We start from the raw sequence: 17,433 nt of genomic DNA on the forward strand, positions 1-17,433 counted from the left end.
TCCCCTGTGAATCAGAACAAGACCTCAGTCAAGCTGTGGACTACATAACATGACATAGGTAAATCATCACTGGGGCCCTGTCAGGTTCCAGGGAAGCAGGAAAGCAGGAAAGAGCTGACAGCCACCAGGGTCATTGTGCAGAGTATATCAGAAAGTGGTTTTAGCTGACTAGTGGGTTGGAGGTCTTGTGGTGTCGGGAGTGCACAGCTTTATGCTTAGTTTCTAATAACTTTCAATTACCTGTAATTGTGATCAGGTAATGAAAAGTATCGGGGACCTCCAAAATAATTTATATTATATAAACATATGTATATTTGACATGCTATGCTTCAGACTTACATTTTTAATTGAGATTCTCATTAGTCGAGACTAAAATCAGTTATTCTCATTGTTATAACTCACTTTCACTAAAGCTTATTTGAGATTAAAATATAATGTGAAAAATTCAAAGGTAAAATGACTATATACATATATGTATACATATACACACGTGTATGAAACATACTTTTATATGAGTATACACATACTCACATAGCAACAACACCTATATGATTCTGTATTTTTATAATGATATATAGCCCATTATATAGATGAAAATATGTGTGCATATACATACATATGGATTAGGTGTATATAAAATTGTATACATTTATGGAATGGTATGGGTGCTACTGTTATGTGAGTATATGTACTTGTGTGTATATGTGTGTTTTGTGATGGCACCATTCTTTTATCCACCAAATATTATTGAACATTTACTGCATTTAGGAACTCTGCTGGAGACTTAGGATATAAAAAGTGAATCCGTCCAGACCCTGCCTTTAAGAATGTCCTGCTATAGTGAGGAAGCCAGATTCATGAACCCATCTGTGCAGTTTAAAGATGATGTAGGAAAATACTTTATAGAGGGGCTTAAGAAAAGAATGTTCCAAATATTCATCAATGCCTTCCACTTACCACATGCAGGCCTTTCCTCTTTCTTTCTAGTCCTATTCATCATCCAAGTCATGAATTTTCAGATATTTTTTTCTTTAATAAAACCTCAAAATGGTTGTAAGTGTTAGTGGGAAGGTTTTGATTTACGCCTCTAAAAGCTGTAAAACATTTTGCTTTTCCCAACATCACATGAAAATTTGTTGCTTGAACTTTGGAGAGAATTCTTCCCTTTTAAATTTCTTCCCTTTTATCATATTGTAATTTGTTAAATGGAATGAATCATTAATGGATTTCTTGTGATTTTTAAAAGTAACCACATTTATATATCTTAGCAACATTCAGAGAGTGTGTGCAACTCTGTAGACACCTTGGAAGTAAATATACACACATAAATATGCATGATCAGACTGATGAAAAAATAGCATTGTTGTTTATGTCATGATCTATGAGTGCAGGTATGGTTGGAAAATCTGATGAATTATGAACATTCTGTTTCAGGGTTTTCATCTGGTAAATGGAACTAACAATACCTTCTGTCCCTGCTACATAGGATTGCCATGAATTTCAAATAAGATAACATGAGAAAGTGGTTTATGAGATAGAATTTACTGTATAAATACATGTCTGGCCAAGGTGTGAGGGCCATCTGGCTGCATATCAGACTCTCACAGGTTCCTAACTACCAGGATGGCTTCTGCAGGTGACTAGAAGGATATATTTTACATTTGTAGATCTCTTCCAAACCACTTTTCTACCTCTTTCAAAAGCCTAATTCTGTCCTCCTTTCTTGACCATTCTCTGTGCTCTAGCTTCTATCTTTGCCTCTGCCTTTGATTTTGATACTTTCTCTGGTAACAATATCAGTTCCTACTAAGCTACTTTCTGTTGCGCCATCTGTTCGGAGTTGCCTCTCCATTGCCTTCCCCAATTTGATGCAGAATTCTTCTTCCCTGAAGCTGTCCTCTCTTTTTAAGCTCAAGCTCCTGTGATCACATGATGTCCTCATTGGGCTTGCCTGTGCATTTTTACAAGGCAGCGCTAGTAGAAATTTTTACAATTATCCAAGCCTATTTAATAATGGCAAAAGTGCTGAGCATTTACTTTCCAAAATGGCTGAGGTATCAGAGAAGGGCTTAGATTTTCTAGGCATACTCACCTGAAGAAAAAAAAAATCTTGTACTCTAGATGCACTTAGGATAGAAAATGTATTGACTCGTTGAATAGTTTTAACATTGCTTCCAGTGCTCATTTGGAATAAAAAGGAAAACAGTTGGGTCTGACTAGAATTAATTAGACACCTCAAATACGTACTTTTGATGAGAAGATTACACAAGATATATTGCAGTGTGATGTTTAAGACAATAGGCTTTTATTTCAGAAAAATCTGAGCTTAAATATTGGCCGTAATATTTAATAGATTACGATACACGGCAAGTTACTTGGCCTCTCCAAGTCTCATATTTCTCATATAAAATGATACTGGTTGTCTCCCTTTTTGCTAAAAATGTAGAAAGCTGCAAGAGAATGTCATTTTACTCTACCAACAAAAATAACAACAAAATCTATGAAAACATTACTCTTTTAAAGAGACGGCTGGGCGCAGTGGCTCACGCCTGTATTCCCAGCACTTTGAGAGGCCAAGGCAGGCAGATCACGAGGTCAGGAGATCGGGACCATCCTGGCTAACACGGTGAAACCCTGCCTCTACTAAAAATACAAAAAAGTAGCTGGGCGTGGTGGCGGGCACCTGTAGTCCCAGCTACTTGGGAGGCTGAGGCAGGAGAATGGCATGAACCTGGAAGGCGGAGCTTGCAGTGAGCCGAGATCGTGCCACTGCATTCCAGCCTGGGTGACAGAGTGAGACTCCTTCTCAAAAAAAAAATAAAAATAAAAAATAAAGAGACGAGGCTTCTAATCACAGAATCTTATTTTCAAAGGCTGAGAAACTCCCTCCAAAAAGAGATTAGTCAAATAAACCATTTCGCCTTTGGAAGATTATGAAAGAAAGAGGTGACTGTCAATTACAGCCAGTAAGGAGAAAATAGCCAAAAATTTTAACACGTTTTAAAAGGCCAAGTGTAAAGTTAATATGATAGAGTAGAATCCCCAGGACTTCAGATATGTGTGAAGTCTGTACCTTCTAAGTATTTTTTAAATTTACAGGCCCTACTTGTGCCCACAGAAAGTATTCAGGCAAGGGGAGGAAAACTAAGTGAACACCCTCAATGGTGCATCTTCATATTTCTCTCAAATGAATACTGGTTGTCTCCCTTTTTCTGATCCCAGAAAAGGGGCGGGTAACTCCTTCTTCTCCTAGCACCCTGGCAAAGAACTACTGCCTGTGGGAGAAGGTAAAAGCAAAGTAGTTTGCTTCTGGAGGAGGAGTTAAAAACTCAACTACTTCCAGTCCCAGGAAAAGGAAAGGAGGAAGGAATAGAAGCAAAAGCTGCCTGTTCCAACCAGAAGGTTTGTACTGAGTAATAAGCAATAGCAGTGTACTACTGCAGAAGTGCTAAGAAAACCCCTGCCAATAGAAATAGGCAGGGGTAATGAATGAAAACAAAATCTATATTCCTTGAAAGAGAGGAAAAAACACTGCTAGGACCCAGGGTTTTGAGATGATACAATGCACAGGGGGAAATAACAGTATTCTCTCCCACCCAGCTCCCCCACCCTCCTACAGAAATAAGGGAAACATTTGGCTACCATGAGGATGGGCAGGAACACTGAGAGAGCTCCATTCTCAAGGTCTAGACACCCAGGACTTACGTAAGTGTGAGGCTGGGTCAAGATAATAGAAAACTACCCACTTTACCCATCACACCTTGAACAATGTGCAAAATAATAATTAAGACAGAACAATAGTATAAAGAGATACTCCTAAATGGCATAAGCATACAAGGACTGTTAAAAATTGAGAATAGAGCAAGAACACAGGGGAAAATCCTCCTATGACAAAATCCAATTAAGCACAAGGTATCGACAGTGAAATGCTAGTGGAATGTGAAGTTATTGCTGGAATGAAGGTTACCATGGCAATAACAAAACACAAACCAAGCTCAAAAACTGATTAGACTAACTAAACCTTCCCAACATGACATGCATATGAATGGCATGAGAAAATAAAAGGCGTGCCTATTTTCCAGGATAAAGACTGTTTACCTCAGTCTATATTATTTTAAACACAATGTTCAGCAATAAACCAAAAATTACAAGATACACGCATACTCATTGGTCAGGGGTGGGGAGAGAGAGATAGAGAGAGAAAGAGATATTGAGGGAGAAGCAACCCACTGTCAAGGTATAAAGTAGCCAGCAAAACCAGATTTATAGATGATCCAGACATCATTATCAGATAGAAACGTTAAATAAACTATGTTTAATATTTTAAAGGATTTTGTGGATAGATGTTATACATACATAAGCAAATGAGTAATTTCAGCAGAGATGAAAACTATATGAAGTATGTGTCATGTGCAAAGGGTCAAAATAAAAAAATAAAATGTCACAAATAAAAAATTCCTTCAGTGGGTGTATGAGCAAACTGGACAGAGCAGAGAATAGACTCAGTTGACTAGAAGGTATATCAATGGAAACATAAAGAGAAGAAAACACAATGGTGCATCCAGCTGCTATGAAGCAATGTCAAATAGTCTAATATGTGTGTAATTGGAGTCCTAGACAAGAAGAGAGAGAAACTTGGCAGAATAAATTTTGAAGAGACTAGGTAAGAATTTTCTAAAATAATGAAAGTCAACAAATTTTCAATTCCAGAAGCCCAGGTGATCCCAAGCAGTATAAGTATAGATCAATCAATTGATCAATTGATGATGGATAGATAGATAGATAGAGAAAATAGAATATACCTAGTCACATTACACTTACACTACTGCAAACCAAAACAAAGAGAAAATGTTATGGCTGTCAAAAGGAAAAACAACAAAACACATTATACATAAGGTAACAAAACTAAGAACAATAGCAAATATTTTTGCAGAAATCATGCAAATTAAAATACAATGGAGTTACAACTTTAAAGTACTTGGAGGGGAAAAACCTGCCAATTCAGAATTTGCTATCCAGTAAAAATATCTTTATAAAAATAGAGACAAAAAATAAACAAAGCAAATCTGAGAGGACTCATTGCCTGTAGACCTGTACTATAAGCATTGTCAAAGTAAGTTCTTCAAGCAAGAGTATAACACTAGGTGAAACTTTTGATCTGCATAAGACATACAGAGTTCTAAAAGTGGTAAAAATGAAGATAAATACAAAAGAATTTGATTTAATTTTGAACTGTTTTAATAAAAAAATAAAAAACTTAAGAAAAAATATCACCATTCAATATGGGGTTTATAACTTATATAGATATGAAATGCATTACAGCAACTTCATAAAGAATGGACTGGATGAAATAAAAGTATACTGTTTCAGGGTTTCTAATGGTATCTAAAGTGGAGAAATATCATTTGAAGATAGACTGGATAAATTTTAAAAATATAATTTAAACGGTACAGTAATCATTAAAAAATTGAAAAAATAAAGATGTTTACCTAATAAACCAAAGTGGGAATAAGATGGAGTCATAAAATAAAATACAGCAGAAGAAAACAGAGAAAAACTAAAAAGAACAGATTAGACAAAGGAAAAATAAAACAAATAGCAATATAATAAAGGGTTAAAATACCCCAATTAAAAACCATAGGTATTAAGATAGAATCAAAAAGTAGAAACACATCATATGCTGTCTATAAAACAAAACCTTAAAATATAACAACATAGATGGGTTGAAAGAAAAAGAGTGAAAAATATATTGTAATAGCTAATCAATAATTTCAGAAGTAAAGAGACATATAACATAAAGAAGCGAATTCACCAAGAAAAAATAATAATTCGTAAATTTGTATGTACTTCATAACAGTGCTTCAAAATATGGAAAGCAAAAATCTGATAAAACATAAAAGAGAAATAGGTATATCCCAATTATGGTTGGATATTTTAACTTTGCTACCTAATTGACTGATGGAATCAGTAGACAAAATTTTAGTAAGAATATAGAGGACCTGGATAACAGATTCTAATAACACTAACCTACTTGATAATATGAATCTACTTAACATTTAGAAAGCACTCCACCTAACAGTTGCAGGAAACACATAATTCTTATGTACACATGAAACACTCACCAACATAGACCATATTCTAGTTAACAATGAATTATGCAGCTACTGAAAATAGTTTTCAACTATAAAACTCTCAGCAAACTAGGAATAGTAGGAAACTCCCTCAATCTGATGTAGGATATCTACAAAAAGTCCACAGCTAATATTAGATTTAATAGTAAAAGACAGAATACCTTCCTCCCAAGGTCAGGCATAAGGTAAGGGTGTTTACTCTCACTACTTCTTTCCAACATTGCACTGGAGGTTATACCAAGTACATATAACAAGAGAAATAAATAAATGACATACAGATCAAAAATAAATAAATGAATGTGTCTCTATTCACAAACAGGATAATTCTTTCTAAAGAAAATCTCAAGGAATTTACAAAAATATCTACTAGGACTAATAAAATGAGGTTAGCAAGGTCACAGTAAATAAATCAATATAAAAATCAATTGTTAGCAGTAAACAACTGAAAATTAGAAATATCATTTAAATATTATCAAAGTCATGAGAGGTTTAGATATACATCTAACAATGTATCTGTAAGATTTGTTTGATAAAAATGTCAAAATGTTGCTGAGACAAATTAAAGACCCAAATAAATGGAGACATATACTATATTCATGGTTAAGAAGATTCAATATTTTTAGGATATCAATTATTCCCAAATTCATCAAAGATTCAATGCAACAATAGTCAAAATTTCAGAAGGCTTTTTAGTAAAACTCATAAGATGATATAACATTTTATATGGAAAAGCTAAAGGCCAAGACTGACCAATAATTTTGAGAAAGAATTACAAACCTAGCAAAATTACACTACCTGATTTCGAGGCTTGCAGTAAAAAGGATAAATAAATTATACCTTAATAAGTCTGACTTTTAAACATGGACATAATAAAGTACTTGCCTCAAAGAATTGTTTTATGACTTAAATGAATTGACAGTACTAGCACAGAACAAATGTTCAACACATAGCTGCTGTTGTCATTGGCAGTTGTTGTTGCTAGAGAGTCGTAGAGGAAAATTTCTGCTTTCCACCTGGGCCCTCCCACACTCCCCTTCCCTCACCCCTGCCACTAAATGTTCAATAATTAAAACGTCTTTTTATGTGAGACATCAAGAGCTCTTTCTTTTTCTGGGTGCTCTCTACAGACTCAAGTCATTAATAGGTCTTGTACCCATTAATAATTTGTATTCTGGGGCATCAGCCTCAAGTGTGGGTATCTTTCATTTTACCTGTTCAGGGCAATTGTGAAGACTTGGCTGGAAGCATTTTTGTGCCTGGTGAGATAAGCATGGCAGCTTCTCCAGTTAACAAGAGAGATCCTGTTAACACATAGGCAATTTGAAAGTTGAAGCAGGTTTATTCTAAAGAGCCCTATGGTCCAGGTCCCATGCTTCCTCTGACCTCTTTCAAGATTCCTAAAAGAGGCCCTAGCCATGTATTCATCTGAGCACAGACTGCTCTACAATTTATAAGTGTAAAATATTTTAACCATAATTGTGTGAGACCACTGTCTCTTTCCACGCTGTATTCCCCTCTGCCATACTTCCCTTCATATCAGGCAGGATTGGAGTGGCAACATAATTTTTTCTTTTTCTTTTCTTTCTTTTAAAACTTAATTAACTTTTGCATTTTACTAAGAGAAAGTTGAGTTGGAGATGAAGTTTGGAATGTTTAAAAACTTCCAAATATAATTCAGGCATTGCTAAACTGAATTTGAATACCTGTAAGGAACATTCCTTTTGCCCACTAAGTTGACTTACTTGGCATCATGTCATGAAGGTGCTGGGGTGGAGGTCATGTTGTGATATGAATGTGAACTACAGAGTTTGGCAATAAAAATAGTTGGGCGGTATTTTCATACCATGGAATACTACTCAGTAATAAAAAGGAACAAATTATTCCTATACACAGCAGCCTGGATGAAGCTCCAGAAAATTCAGGTGACTGAAAATAGGCAGTCACCAAAAGTTGCACATTATATGATTTCATTTATATAAAATCTTTGAAAAAATAAAAACATAGAAATAGAGAACATATTGGTGGTTGCCAGGGTTAAAGAGGAGGTGGGGGCAGGAGGGAAGTGGGTCTGGCAGGATGGAAGAAGGACACCATAAGGGGTCTTTGTGGTGATGGTGGTACTTTGAATCTTGACTGTATCAACATCAATATCCTGGTTGCGATGTTATAGAATAGTTTTGCCAGACGTTGCCATATGGAAGAAATGGGTCTCTGTATATTATTTCTTACAATTGCATGTGGATCTATGATTTACTTAAAAAAAGTTTAATTTAAAAAATTAAAAAATAGAAAAATTCTTGGGTAGTGGCAGAGAAAAGGTGAAATATCTGGAGCTAGAAGATGGTCTGTTGAAAACTCTTCTAAACATTAAACATGAAAAATTGTAAGGGACAGGGGTAGAGTTAAGTTTTTGTAGATGCCTAGTCAAAATGGTGGGTCTCTCCTATTAGGAATATACCTGAAAAGTATAAGTGTAACCATAATCCCACAACATATATTTTTATGGGAATTGTGTAAGATAGAATTTATCAGAATTCCCATGTTTGTAGGCACAAATCCTGAGCAGCATTACAAACAGCAGGTACACCTCTGGGTGAAATGTACCCCAATGTGTCTGATCACACTGAATGCATCTGATATATCTTATCCTGAGAAAGCCTGGCAGTTCCTGGAAGAACTCTGTGCAAAATTCTGCAGACATGGATAAGCAGCCTGAAGACATAAGTGACCCAGTGACAAAGTATCTACACACATTCATCAATAAGTCAACGTAGGTAATAGATGACAGCATTTTGACCACATAGTTATCTAGCTTATTTTAATAAAGAAATTTTAAAATGCATTTGAATTTTTCCTATGTATGCTAATTCAATTAATTTTACATATTTTGGGGATTATTAATCATATTATTAAGTAATATGAAGATTAAGGACAATGTATACTGTATTGTATGGTGCTAGGCTCATAGGTACTTAATGGATAGCAACTACTAATTACAATTTTAATACTATAAGTTTGGTGAAATAATAGGTCATTAATAAATAACAACTGCTTATTGTGGATAGTGCTGTTTAGTTGTTTACTAAAGATTCCTGTGGGAAGTTTCTCATGGGAGATGGTGTACACTGACTAGGCCTTTGAGCAGCAGACATTTGTTTGTGTAGAAGACTTCTATCTCATTGACATTGATAACGTTGATCTCAGAATTGTCCTGCTACAAGTTTAGGCCACAGGGAGCCCCTAAGTTCTTATCATTGCAGGCCGGGTCAACCTCCTTGCTCTTGCCAGATTGCTAGGATAATTTCCAAATGCTCATATGGCTGCAAAGGTATTTTCTATTATTTATTTGGAATATAGGAGAAATGCCTGGTGCCACCATCAATGGTAGAAAGAAAAACAATAGCAGAATATGTCTTCATGTTCTTTGCTGGCAATACACTAGGTCAGTAAATGAATGATATTTAATTGTGCATTTTTACAATGCCAGATATTTTGGCATGGCAAGAAAATACAATAGTTATGGAAGTAAATAGCTACTAGGTGTGTTACTTTTTAAAAAGATTTTTTTAAATTTATTTTATTTTTAATTTATTTTTTAAATTTTACTTTAAGTTCTGGCATACATATGCAGAACGTGCAGGTTTGTTACATAGGTATACTTGTGCCATAGTGGTTTGCTTCACCTACGAACCTGTCATCTAGGTTTTAAGCCCCACATGCATTAGATATTTGTCCTAATGCTTTCCCTCCCCTTGCCCCCACACCCTGCAACGGTCCCCGCTATGTGATGTTCCCTTCCCTGTGTCCATGTGTTTTCATTGTTCAACTCCCACTTATGAGTGAGAACATGCAGTGTTTGGTTTTCTGGTCCTGTGTGAGTTTGCTGAGATTGATGGCTGGTGGAAAAGGAGATATTATATTAAATATCCCTTCAAATTCTTATATAGCTTGACTTTAAAATATCTCAACTTAGCATCCTTTTCTGTAAATAAATGCAATGCTTCATTAAAACACACCAGTAATATAAATGATAATGAAGGCCTTACACTACTATTTACCTTACATTTGTTTTGTGGCACTTTACATATAATTCTGCATTTGGCTACATACAACTATGTAGCTATGTAGAACACAGCTCCTGTAAGCTGTCCATTCAACTATTCCAAATATGCAACTTCTCATAGCTACCTCAGGGTCACAGAACGCTGCCTTTCTTTTAGCATCACATTCATTTTCCAGACAGGGAACAGTAAAGGGAAATACAATGGGTGATTTTAAGATCTATCTTCTGTTCACATCTCATTAGTATCTCTGTGCTACGTGTGCCATACTTGCCAACTCACTAGCTGCAAGCAGTGGTGAGGTTGTGGGTATATGTGTAGGAATGCATGCATGCATGTAGTTTTAAGGAGAACACATTATGGTCACGAACAAAGTCTGTGTTCTTTTAAAAGGAAAGGGAGACAGGATTTTGAGCAGGAAAAAAGTGAGGACTGCCGTACATAGTAGTCTTCATGAAAGTCCTGTAAGATGGGTGTTACTATTTCTGTGAAGCATGCTATAGGCAAAGTTAAATAAGCTTTTAAATAAGTTGTGAGAATTATGTTTGCACCCAAGAAGTCACATTTGGATGGGAATTATTGCAAAGAATTTTTCATCAATATGATTCAAAGAAATATAGAATAATCACAAGGAACTTTCACAAGCTTAGAATTGTTTGCGCTTAGCAATATTCTCCAGTGTACGAGTATCATTATACTTCCATCCTACTAGGCTTCTTCAGTTCCTCTCACCCACTGGGGGCTTTGTTCTTGTTTTCTATGTTTCAAAACCTGTTTGATCTGGTGTTGAGGCTGTCCAGATTCTTTTTTCCTTCAGGTTTCAGTTCAAATGCCATCTGCCCTGGACGGTGTTCCAGCTCCCCAACTGGGTATTACCAATCCCCAAGTCATTCTCTATCACATTATCCTGAGGTTTATTGCCTACAGAGCCTATTACTATCTACAGTTATCTTGTTTATTTACTTATCTTCTGTATTTGTCCCTACCAGGACTTAAAGTCACTGGGAGGCATGGATTTTTATCTTTCTTCCCATTCACTGAACTATGACTGCTAACACCACCAATGCCTGATACATTGTAGCCTCTGAATGCATGCTTGTTTAGATTCTGAATAAGAATACTCTGAGGGCATGGTAGCATTAAGTATTAAGAGACAGGATGCCATGCAGGTTTCTACTAGTCTTTGGTCAGTATCTATTCTGCTGTAGGAAGTATATGCAGTGGTAAGTGGCTGGATTTTGGCTGCAGAAAGGTGGTCCTACCAAGCACAATACAGGCAAGGAGTGATTGTGAACAATTAACAGACCAAAAAGTCAAGCCATCAGGGCCTTTTGGCATAAGAATGGTCTGGTTATTCATGGTGTTTACATGGAATGGTGGGAAGAGAAAGCACAGAATGCTCTGTGTCTCTTTGAAGTTTCAGAGCACTTACTGCGTCGATATCCGGCATGCCTGCAAAAAAATGCACAGCTGAGCAGAAGGCACCAGTTCTTAAGACATGTGGGTGACATGAAGTATAGTTCTGAGAAAGCCTAATTCAACCCAGAAAGCTCAGGAATGAACCCTTCAGAAATATTTAATTCCATGGTTATGAGCATTTACTTGAGTTGAATAATAACTAAAATGTTTTCCTCTTGCATAAAAAGAAAAGGACCTTTATGTTTTTAAGCAACATTTTCTTGCCAAGCTATGAATTATGACCCAGCATGTTGTATTTTGCCTACAGATGTTACAAGGAACAGTAGAAATTAGCGGAGCTTCTGAAATCGTTTAAAAGGTTAAATTTTTGACTTAAAAATCAAGCTGGTAAATTGTATTTTTGTCACTGATAAATATTTTATTTTCCTCAAATTTTGGACCAAAGTACTATTGAAAACTGTCTCTTTGCTCTTAATAGGGGAGATTATTTCGGTGATATTATATGATATTATATTGTCTGTAGCAGGATGTTTTAGGAGAAAAAAAATTACCCCTATATTCTGTATGGAGACGTCTCTCTGGCTTGCGTTGACAGTAATCTCAAGGTAATCCTTTGAAATAAAAACCTATAAAAAATGTTGTGACAGCAAAAAGAGATAACATGTGTGGCAGAGGAAATGAAACTAAAGTGTTTATTTTTCTGATAAAATAGGAATGCCTCTTCTTTCCCAGTTGTAGCATAGTGACTCAGTTCAGTGAACTATATCATCCTCTCTGGAGCTTAATTAGAAACCTTGTAAACTGAGTGCAAGAGGCCAGAATATATGTTGGATGAACACAGAAAAGCCTTTTGCTGGAAACAGGAACTCCTATGAACCACCTTATAATGGGGTTTAATGACTTTGTAATTGGATTGCTCCATTTGGGTTCAGAAAAGGGGAGCTTCTGTTTGTTCAGAAGGATGATGAGAACTATGGACATTGCATGTTTATAACTGAAGCACTCTTCCTTTGCTGCCCAAATTTTAGAGGCATAAAACACATTGATCCAGATTCTCCCAGTAGCTGCCTTGTGGACTGTAAACTAAGCATCACAGTGATTCCCTAAATGGTATCCTGATAAATTGCCAGCTTCTGCCAGGGTGCAGAGAGACCCTGGTTCAATAAAACAAGAGAGATAATAGGCGATCAGGAAGGAATCAAAACTGTTTCCTTGAGTAATGGCATCCCCCAACCCCTCTGCTGAGGGAGGCAATGAAAGGTGGGGGAACCCCTTGAAAGGGGTCAGTAGATTTCATATTCTTGAAAAGATAGAGTCCATTTTAAATGTCTGCTGCATTCAGATTACAAACTATGGGTCCTTTCTAAATATCTTTTTCTTTTTCCTTTTCTTTTGATTTATTTAAAAAAACCTATGTTTTTAGGGAGTTTACTTTCTTCAGTCATTAAGCTTGGACGTTAAGTACACATTGTTGATCAAAAAAGCTGTGTTCTTTGCCCTGGAGTTTATAGTTCATTGAACTTAATGGTATTGAGAGTCTGGAACGATTGTTCCATAATTTTAGAGGTTCTCAGGACCAGTGATAGAAAATTATTCCCTAAAACCAAGGTGCATTTTGATATTTTTGGGATTAAAAAAACATAAAAAAGATTTTATAACTCTGGCATTTTCATCAGATACATATACTTACATGCTAACATTCATGTTCAGTTATATGATATGCATAAGAGTATATAAATGTTTTATAAGTGGCAACTTGTGACCATAAAGCATATATAGAGCTGATAACTAGTTAAATTCCTACGGTAAACTCATCTTTTCAACTCACCACATCTTCCATTCTCTAAAATATGTTGGAAGATACTTATGTTATGTCCAAATAAATGTACTTAGAAAATATTTTTCCATCTTTTGAGCTTTTTCACATGATGATGCAAGTAACATTTTACATTTTCCAGGACTGGTTTCGTGGTAATTTCCTTTCTTTTGTTTTCTTTTCTTTTCCTTTCTTTTCTCTTCTCCTCTCTTCTCTTCTCTTCTCTTCTCTTGTCTTCTCTTCTCTTGTCTTTTCTTCTCTTGTCTCCTCTCTTCTTTCTTTTTTTATGAAACTGATTAGGCCTTGGGAAGAAGAAAGAAGAGTGAGGCCCTGTTACAATTGCAACACACTATATGACATGTTGTACTTCAGCCCCCTTTTGCTAACAAAGTATAAATATGATGACGATTTATGATGGATAAAAGAGGGCCTTTCTACCCCAAATAAGCTGCCATGGTTTTCCAAGTTGCTTCAAATGCCCCTCAACTCCTCATTCTGGCTAATGCTTTTATTGATAATAATTTAAGGTGTTCAGTTTGCATTTTCCCCCTAAGTCCTTCTACTTGTAAATATTCTATGCTAGAGATTAAGACATTATTTCTGCCCTTAATGGACAGCTTTAATGGACAACAACAAACATGTCTTTTGTTATGACAAAAGATAACATGTCATAAGAGAAGCACTAATGAAATAATAAATTTAAAGTGCCCAGCACAGAAGAAAGAACTCTGCACAGAAAATATATTCAGTAGGTGCTTTTTCCTTTCTCTTCCCCGCCTCTGTGGGAAATGCTGCATCTGGTTGGAAGAATAAATAAAGCGCTTATAGGGGAGATGGAATTTTGGTTTTAAAAATTTGGAGAATTGTCTGTGGAATGTAAACCAATTTAGCTAGACATGAAAGTAGTGTAATTATAGAAAAACAGTTAAAATGATTTTTGGAAAGGTGGGCTGCAGCCTGATATGCAGGGCTTTGCAATTTAGGGTGAGAAATTTTAAGATAATTTCATTGATGATAGGAAGCCATTGAGAATATTTAAAGTAAAGAGAAACATACTAAGACCTGTGCTATAGATAGTTAATCCATAAGCTGTGTGAAGAATGAATCAGGGAGAAAAGGGCAGAAAGATAATTTTAGGAGGTTAGTTACGTAAAAAGATCAACAATTATAATCTTTACCATCATTTAATGCGTGTTGGGGCCAGAATTTTTATATACATATTTTTTCATCTTCTCAGCTATCTTAGAATATAGATAAGTTAAGAATATGCTAGTTAAGAATATGAAGCTCAGTGGGTTATTCACGGCATCACTAAGTAGACTATGCCATGACTTATATAAGGCATATTACTAGTTGACCCAGTGTTTAAAGCCACATTTTTCTGATGCCACATCCCATAATAGAAAGAGAACCCACACTAACCTTAATGAAATGTGTGATCTAGGAAATGTCTCTAAATTTTCCTAGGATTCAGTTTCTCCATATGAGGAGACAAATCAAACTTTTAAATTTTACAGTCTACCTATAGACATACATCCAATTCTTATTACAGTCAGTGGCATGCATTTGCATCCCAAGTGGCCAGGGAATCAAATACAGACCAACATGGAATTTCCTGAGGAGCTGTTTTCTAACTGAAAAGAACCTTACTCTTCAGGCTGAAGTGTAATGCATTTTAGCAATTTCTAATGATATGATTTTTATAACTAAGATGACATAGAGATTTATACTTAAAAGTCATATAAATTCTGCAGGAATAAGATAATATTTAACCATAATTTTATAAAAGACACATTTAGAAAGATCCAATCAATTATATTTCACTTGCAGATATTCTAAGTTAAGAAGAAAAAGTTTGAGGAAAAATATAAAGGCCTTAAACCCCTTATTACTTCAGTTCAACAAGGAATCAAGAGTAAAGTTCTTCAAAGAATTAATTGAAGACACCCTGGGAAGAGGGGACTGAGGTTCTGAAGTTTATCATAAATCATTCAATGCCTTTGGCAAAGCCTTGGTGGAACTTATGAGGCTGAGTATTATAATGTAATTTAAGTTTTCACTTAGGACTTAATTCTGATTCTGATGGGAATTTGATCTATGAAAGGATTGCAGAACTGAATCCCAACAGACAGATTCTGTTGATCATGATAATGTTTTGCTTCCAGCAGAAAGGTGAGCTGCTGTTTTTGAACCCAAATGAGAAATGTTTTTGAAGCACCATATCTATTCCTTTTATACTGATCGGGGTAAACCAAGGAGAGGATATGAAATCTCTGCCTCTTCTGGAAAAAGGATAAATGATAGTACATTTATTTGTATAGAACTGAACTTAGAAATCTCTTCTGAAATCTGTATCAAGTGTTTCTAAATGGTATAGGCGTGTGCATCAGTGATGGCTCAGTAGATCTAAACCTGTCTGAAAATCAGAGCAATTGGAAAATGTTTGTGCTCACTCACCTTCCGACAAAGGAAACAATAACTAACGCAGTAGGAAGCTGCAGCTATCTTCTGACACATTATGTTTCCAGCCCCAAAATGTCACATGAAACCCACTGAATGAAGATGAATGAAAACCACCAGTGGTCCTGAAACACAAAAAGGAGAAAAAGCTCCAGCCGCAAAAACGGCTGAGGTTCTTCAAAGCCCAACAAGCTGTTGACTCAGACCTTTGCAAAGTTGAGAGCGTGTATTCATTCTCTGGTAAGGCCAAGGGTCTTATAATTGACCAGGCAGGGAAACTCAAATCTCTAATTTGAGGTATAATTGCAACATGCAAATTATTTGCAAGAAGCCCTTAGAGGGAAAAGCTACGGTAAACGTTAGAATGATTTTCTGTTTCTCTGTCAGTTGAAAATGTAAGGACTCTGAAGTGTATAATGTTTAAAGGCAAGGGGACCTAGGAGCTTCCAGAATTCAAACTTATTCTGCTAGGGCTGATTCTCTATATATTTAAATTGTGTACCCTGTGGTGCTAACAAAATAATCCTTTATAACTTGTGCGGGTTGAAGACAGTTGATGAGTGAAGATGATTTATTAACTTTATAGCAATATCCTCGGAGCTTTCTTCTATCACCATTTTTGCAGTCAACATGAACTTTTTAAACCACAAACATTTCTTAATGGATGAATTGAGAAATGTATGCTCATTAAAAACTGAGGAGGAAAATGAGAAAATGGGAGTCATCTTTTATAACTTTAATTTTGAAAGTTATCTTTGAAAACTTTAAAATAATTTATAACAATAACATACTTTGAGATTCCACTGAGCAAATTTACTTTATCATGCAAAAATATAATTAAGTTTAATATATGTGCTGGACATCAGAATTTCTCCTTTTTTCCTAGTTTCTTACTTGCATTGATTGTTTGCTTTCAATTGGCCTGGATTAAAAACTTGGCTATCTTTTTGATTGGTGCACTAAATAATGAAACCATCTTGCAAAATCCAAGAAAGAGCCATTTTATGAGATTATTGTGGTCCTGAGTTAATATAAATCACCAAGTTTTGTTAGTTTTCCTGTCCCACAAAGAAGGTGCTAGTGCCTTCAATTTTTGCTTTTTGCTATTGTTTCACATTATATTGTCTTTCTAGTAATATTAACAACAAACTCATAGACATGGAGTCACATTTTGAAAATTGTGTAGATAACTTCATTAATTGGGAAGGCAACACTTGAAGTTAGACAACTGATTACAAAGGTGAGAGGTTAGCAGAAGATAAGAAAAGGGGCTTCGTATTAGTTAACTAGTTGAATTGTTCATTTGAATAGAAACATTGCATTCTGACCTTTGAGAAAGCCATAGAAGAAAACCCCAAATTTTAGGAATTTCTTATATTTGTGATAAGTATATTTTAAGATAGGCCATTTTTACATTGATATATAAATCCTTGGCTCTTTTTCTACCAAGGGTCTAAGATTTCATTTAAAAAATTTGAACCCCATGGTGGAATTTAGATGCTGGTGAAATATGTGCAGAGACCACTATGTGTTGACATTTTAGTTA

The sequence above is a fragment of the Pan paniscus genome, chromosome 1 (assembly GCF_029289425.2).
Source record: "Pan paniscus chromosome 1, NHGRI_mPanPan1-v2.0_pri, whole genome shotgun sequence".
In the NCBI taxonomy this organism is placed as follows: Eukaryota; Metazoa; Chordata; class Mammalia; order Primates; family Hominidae; genus Pan; species Pan paniscus.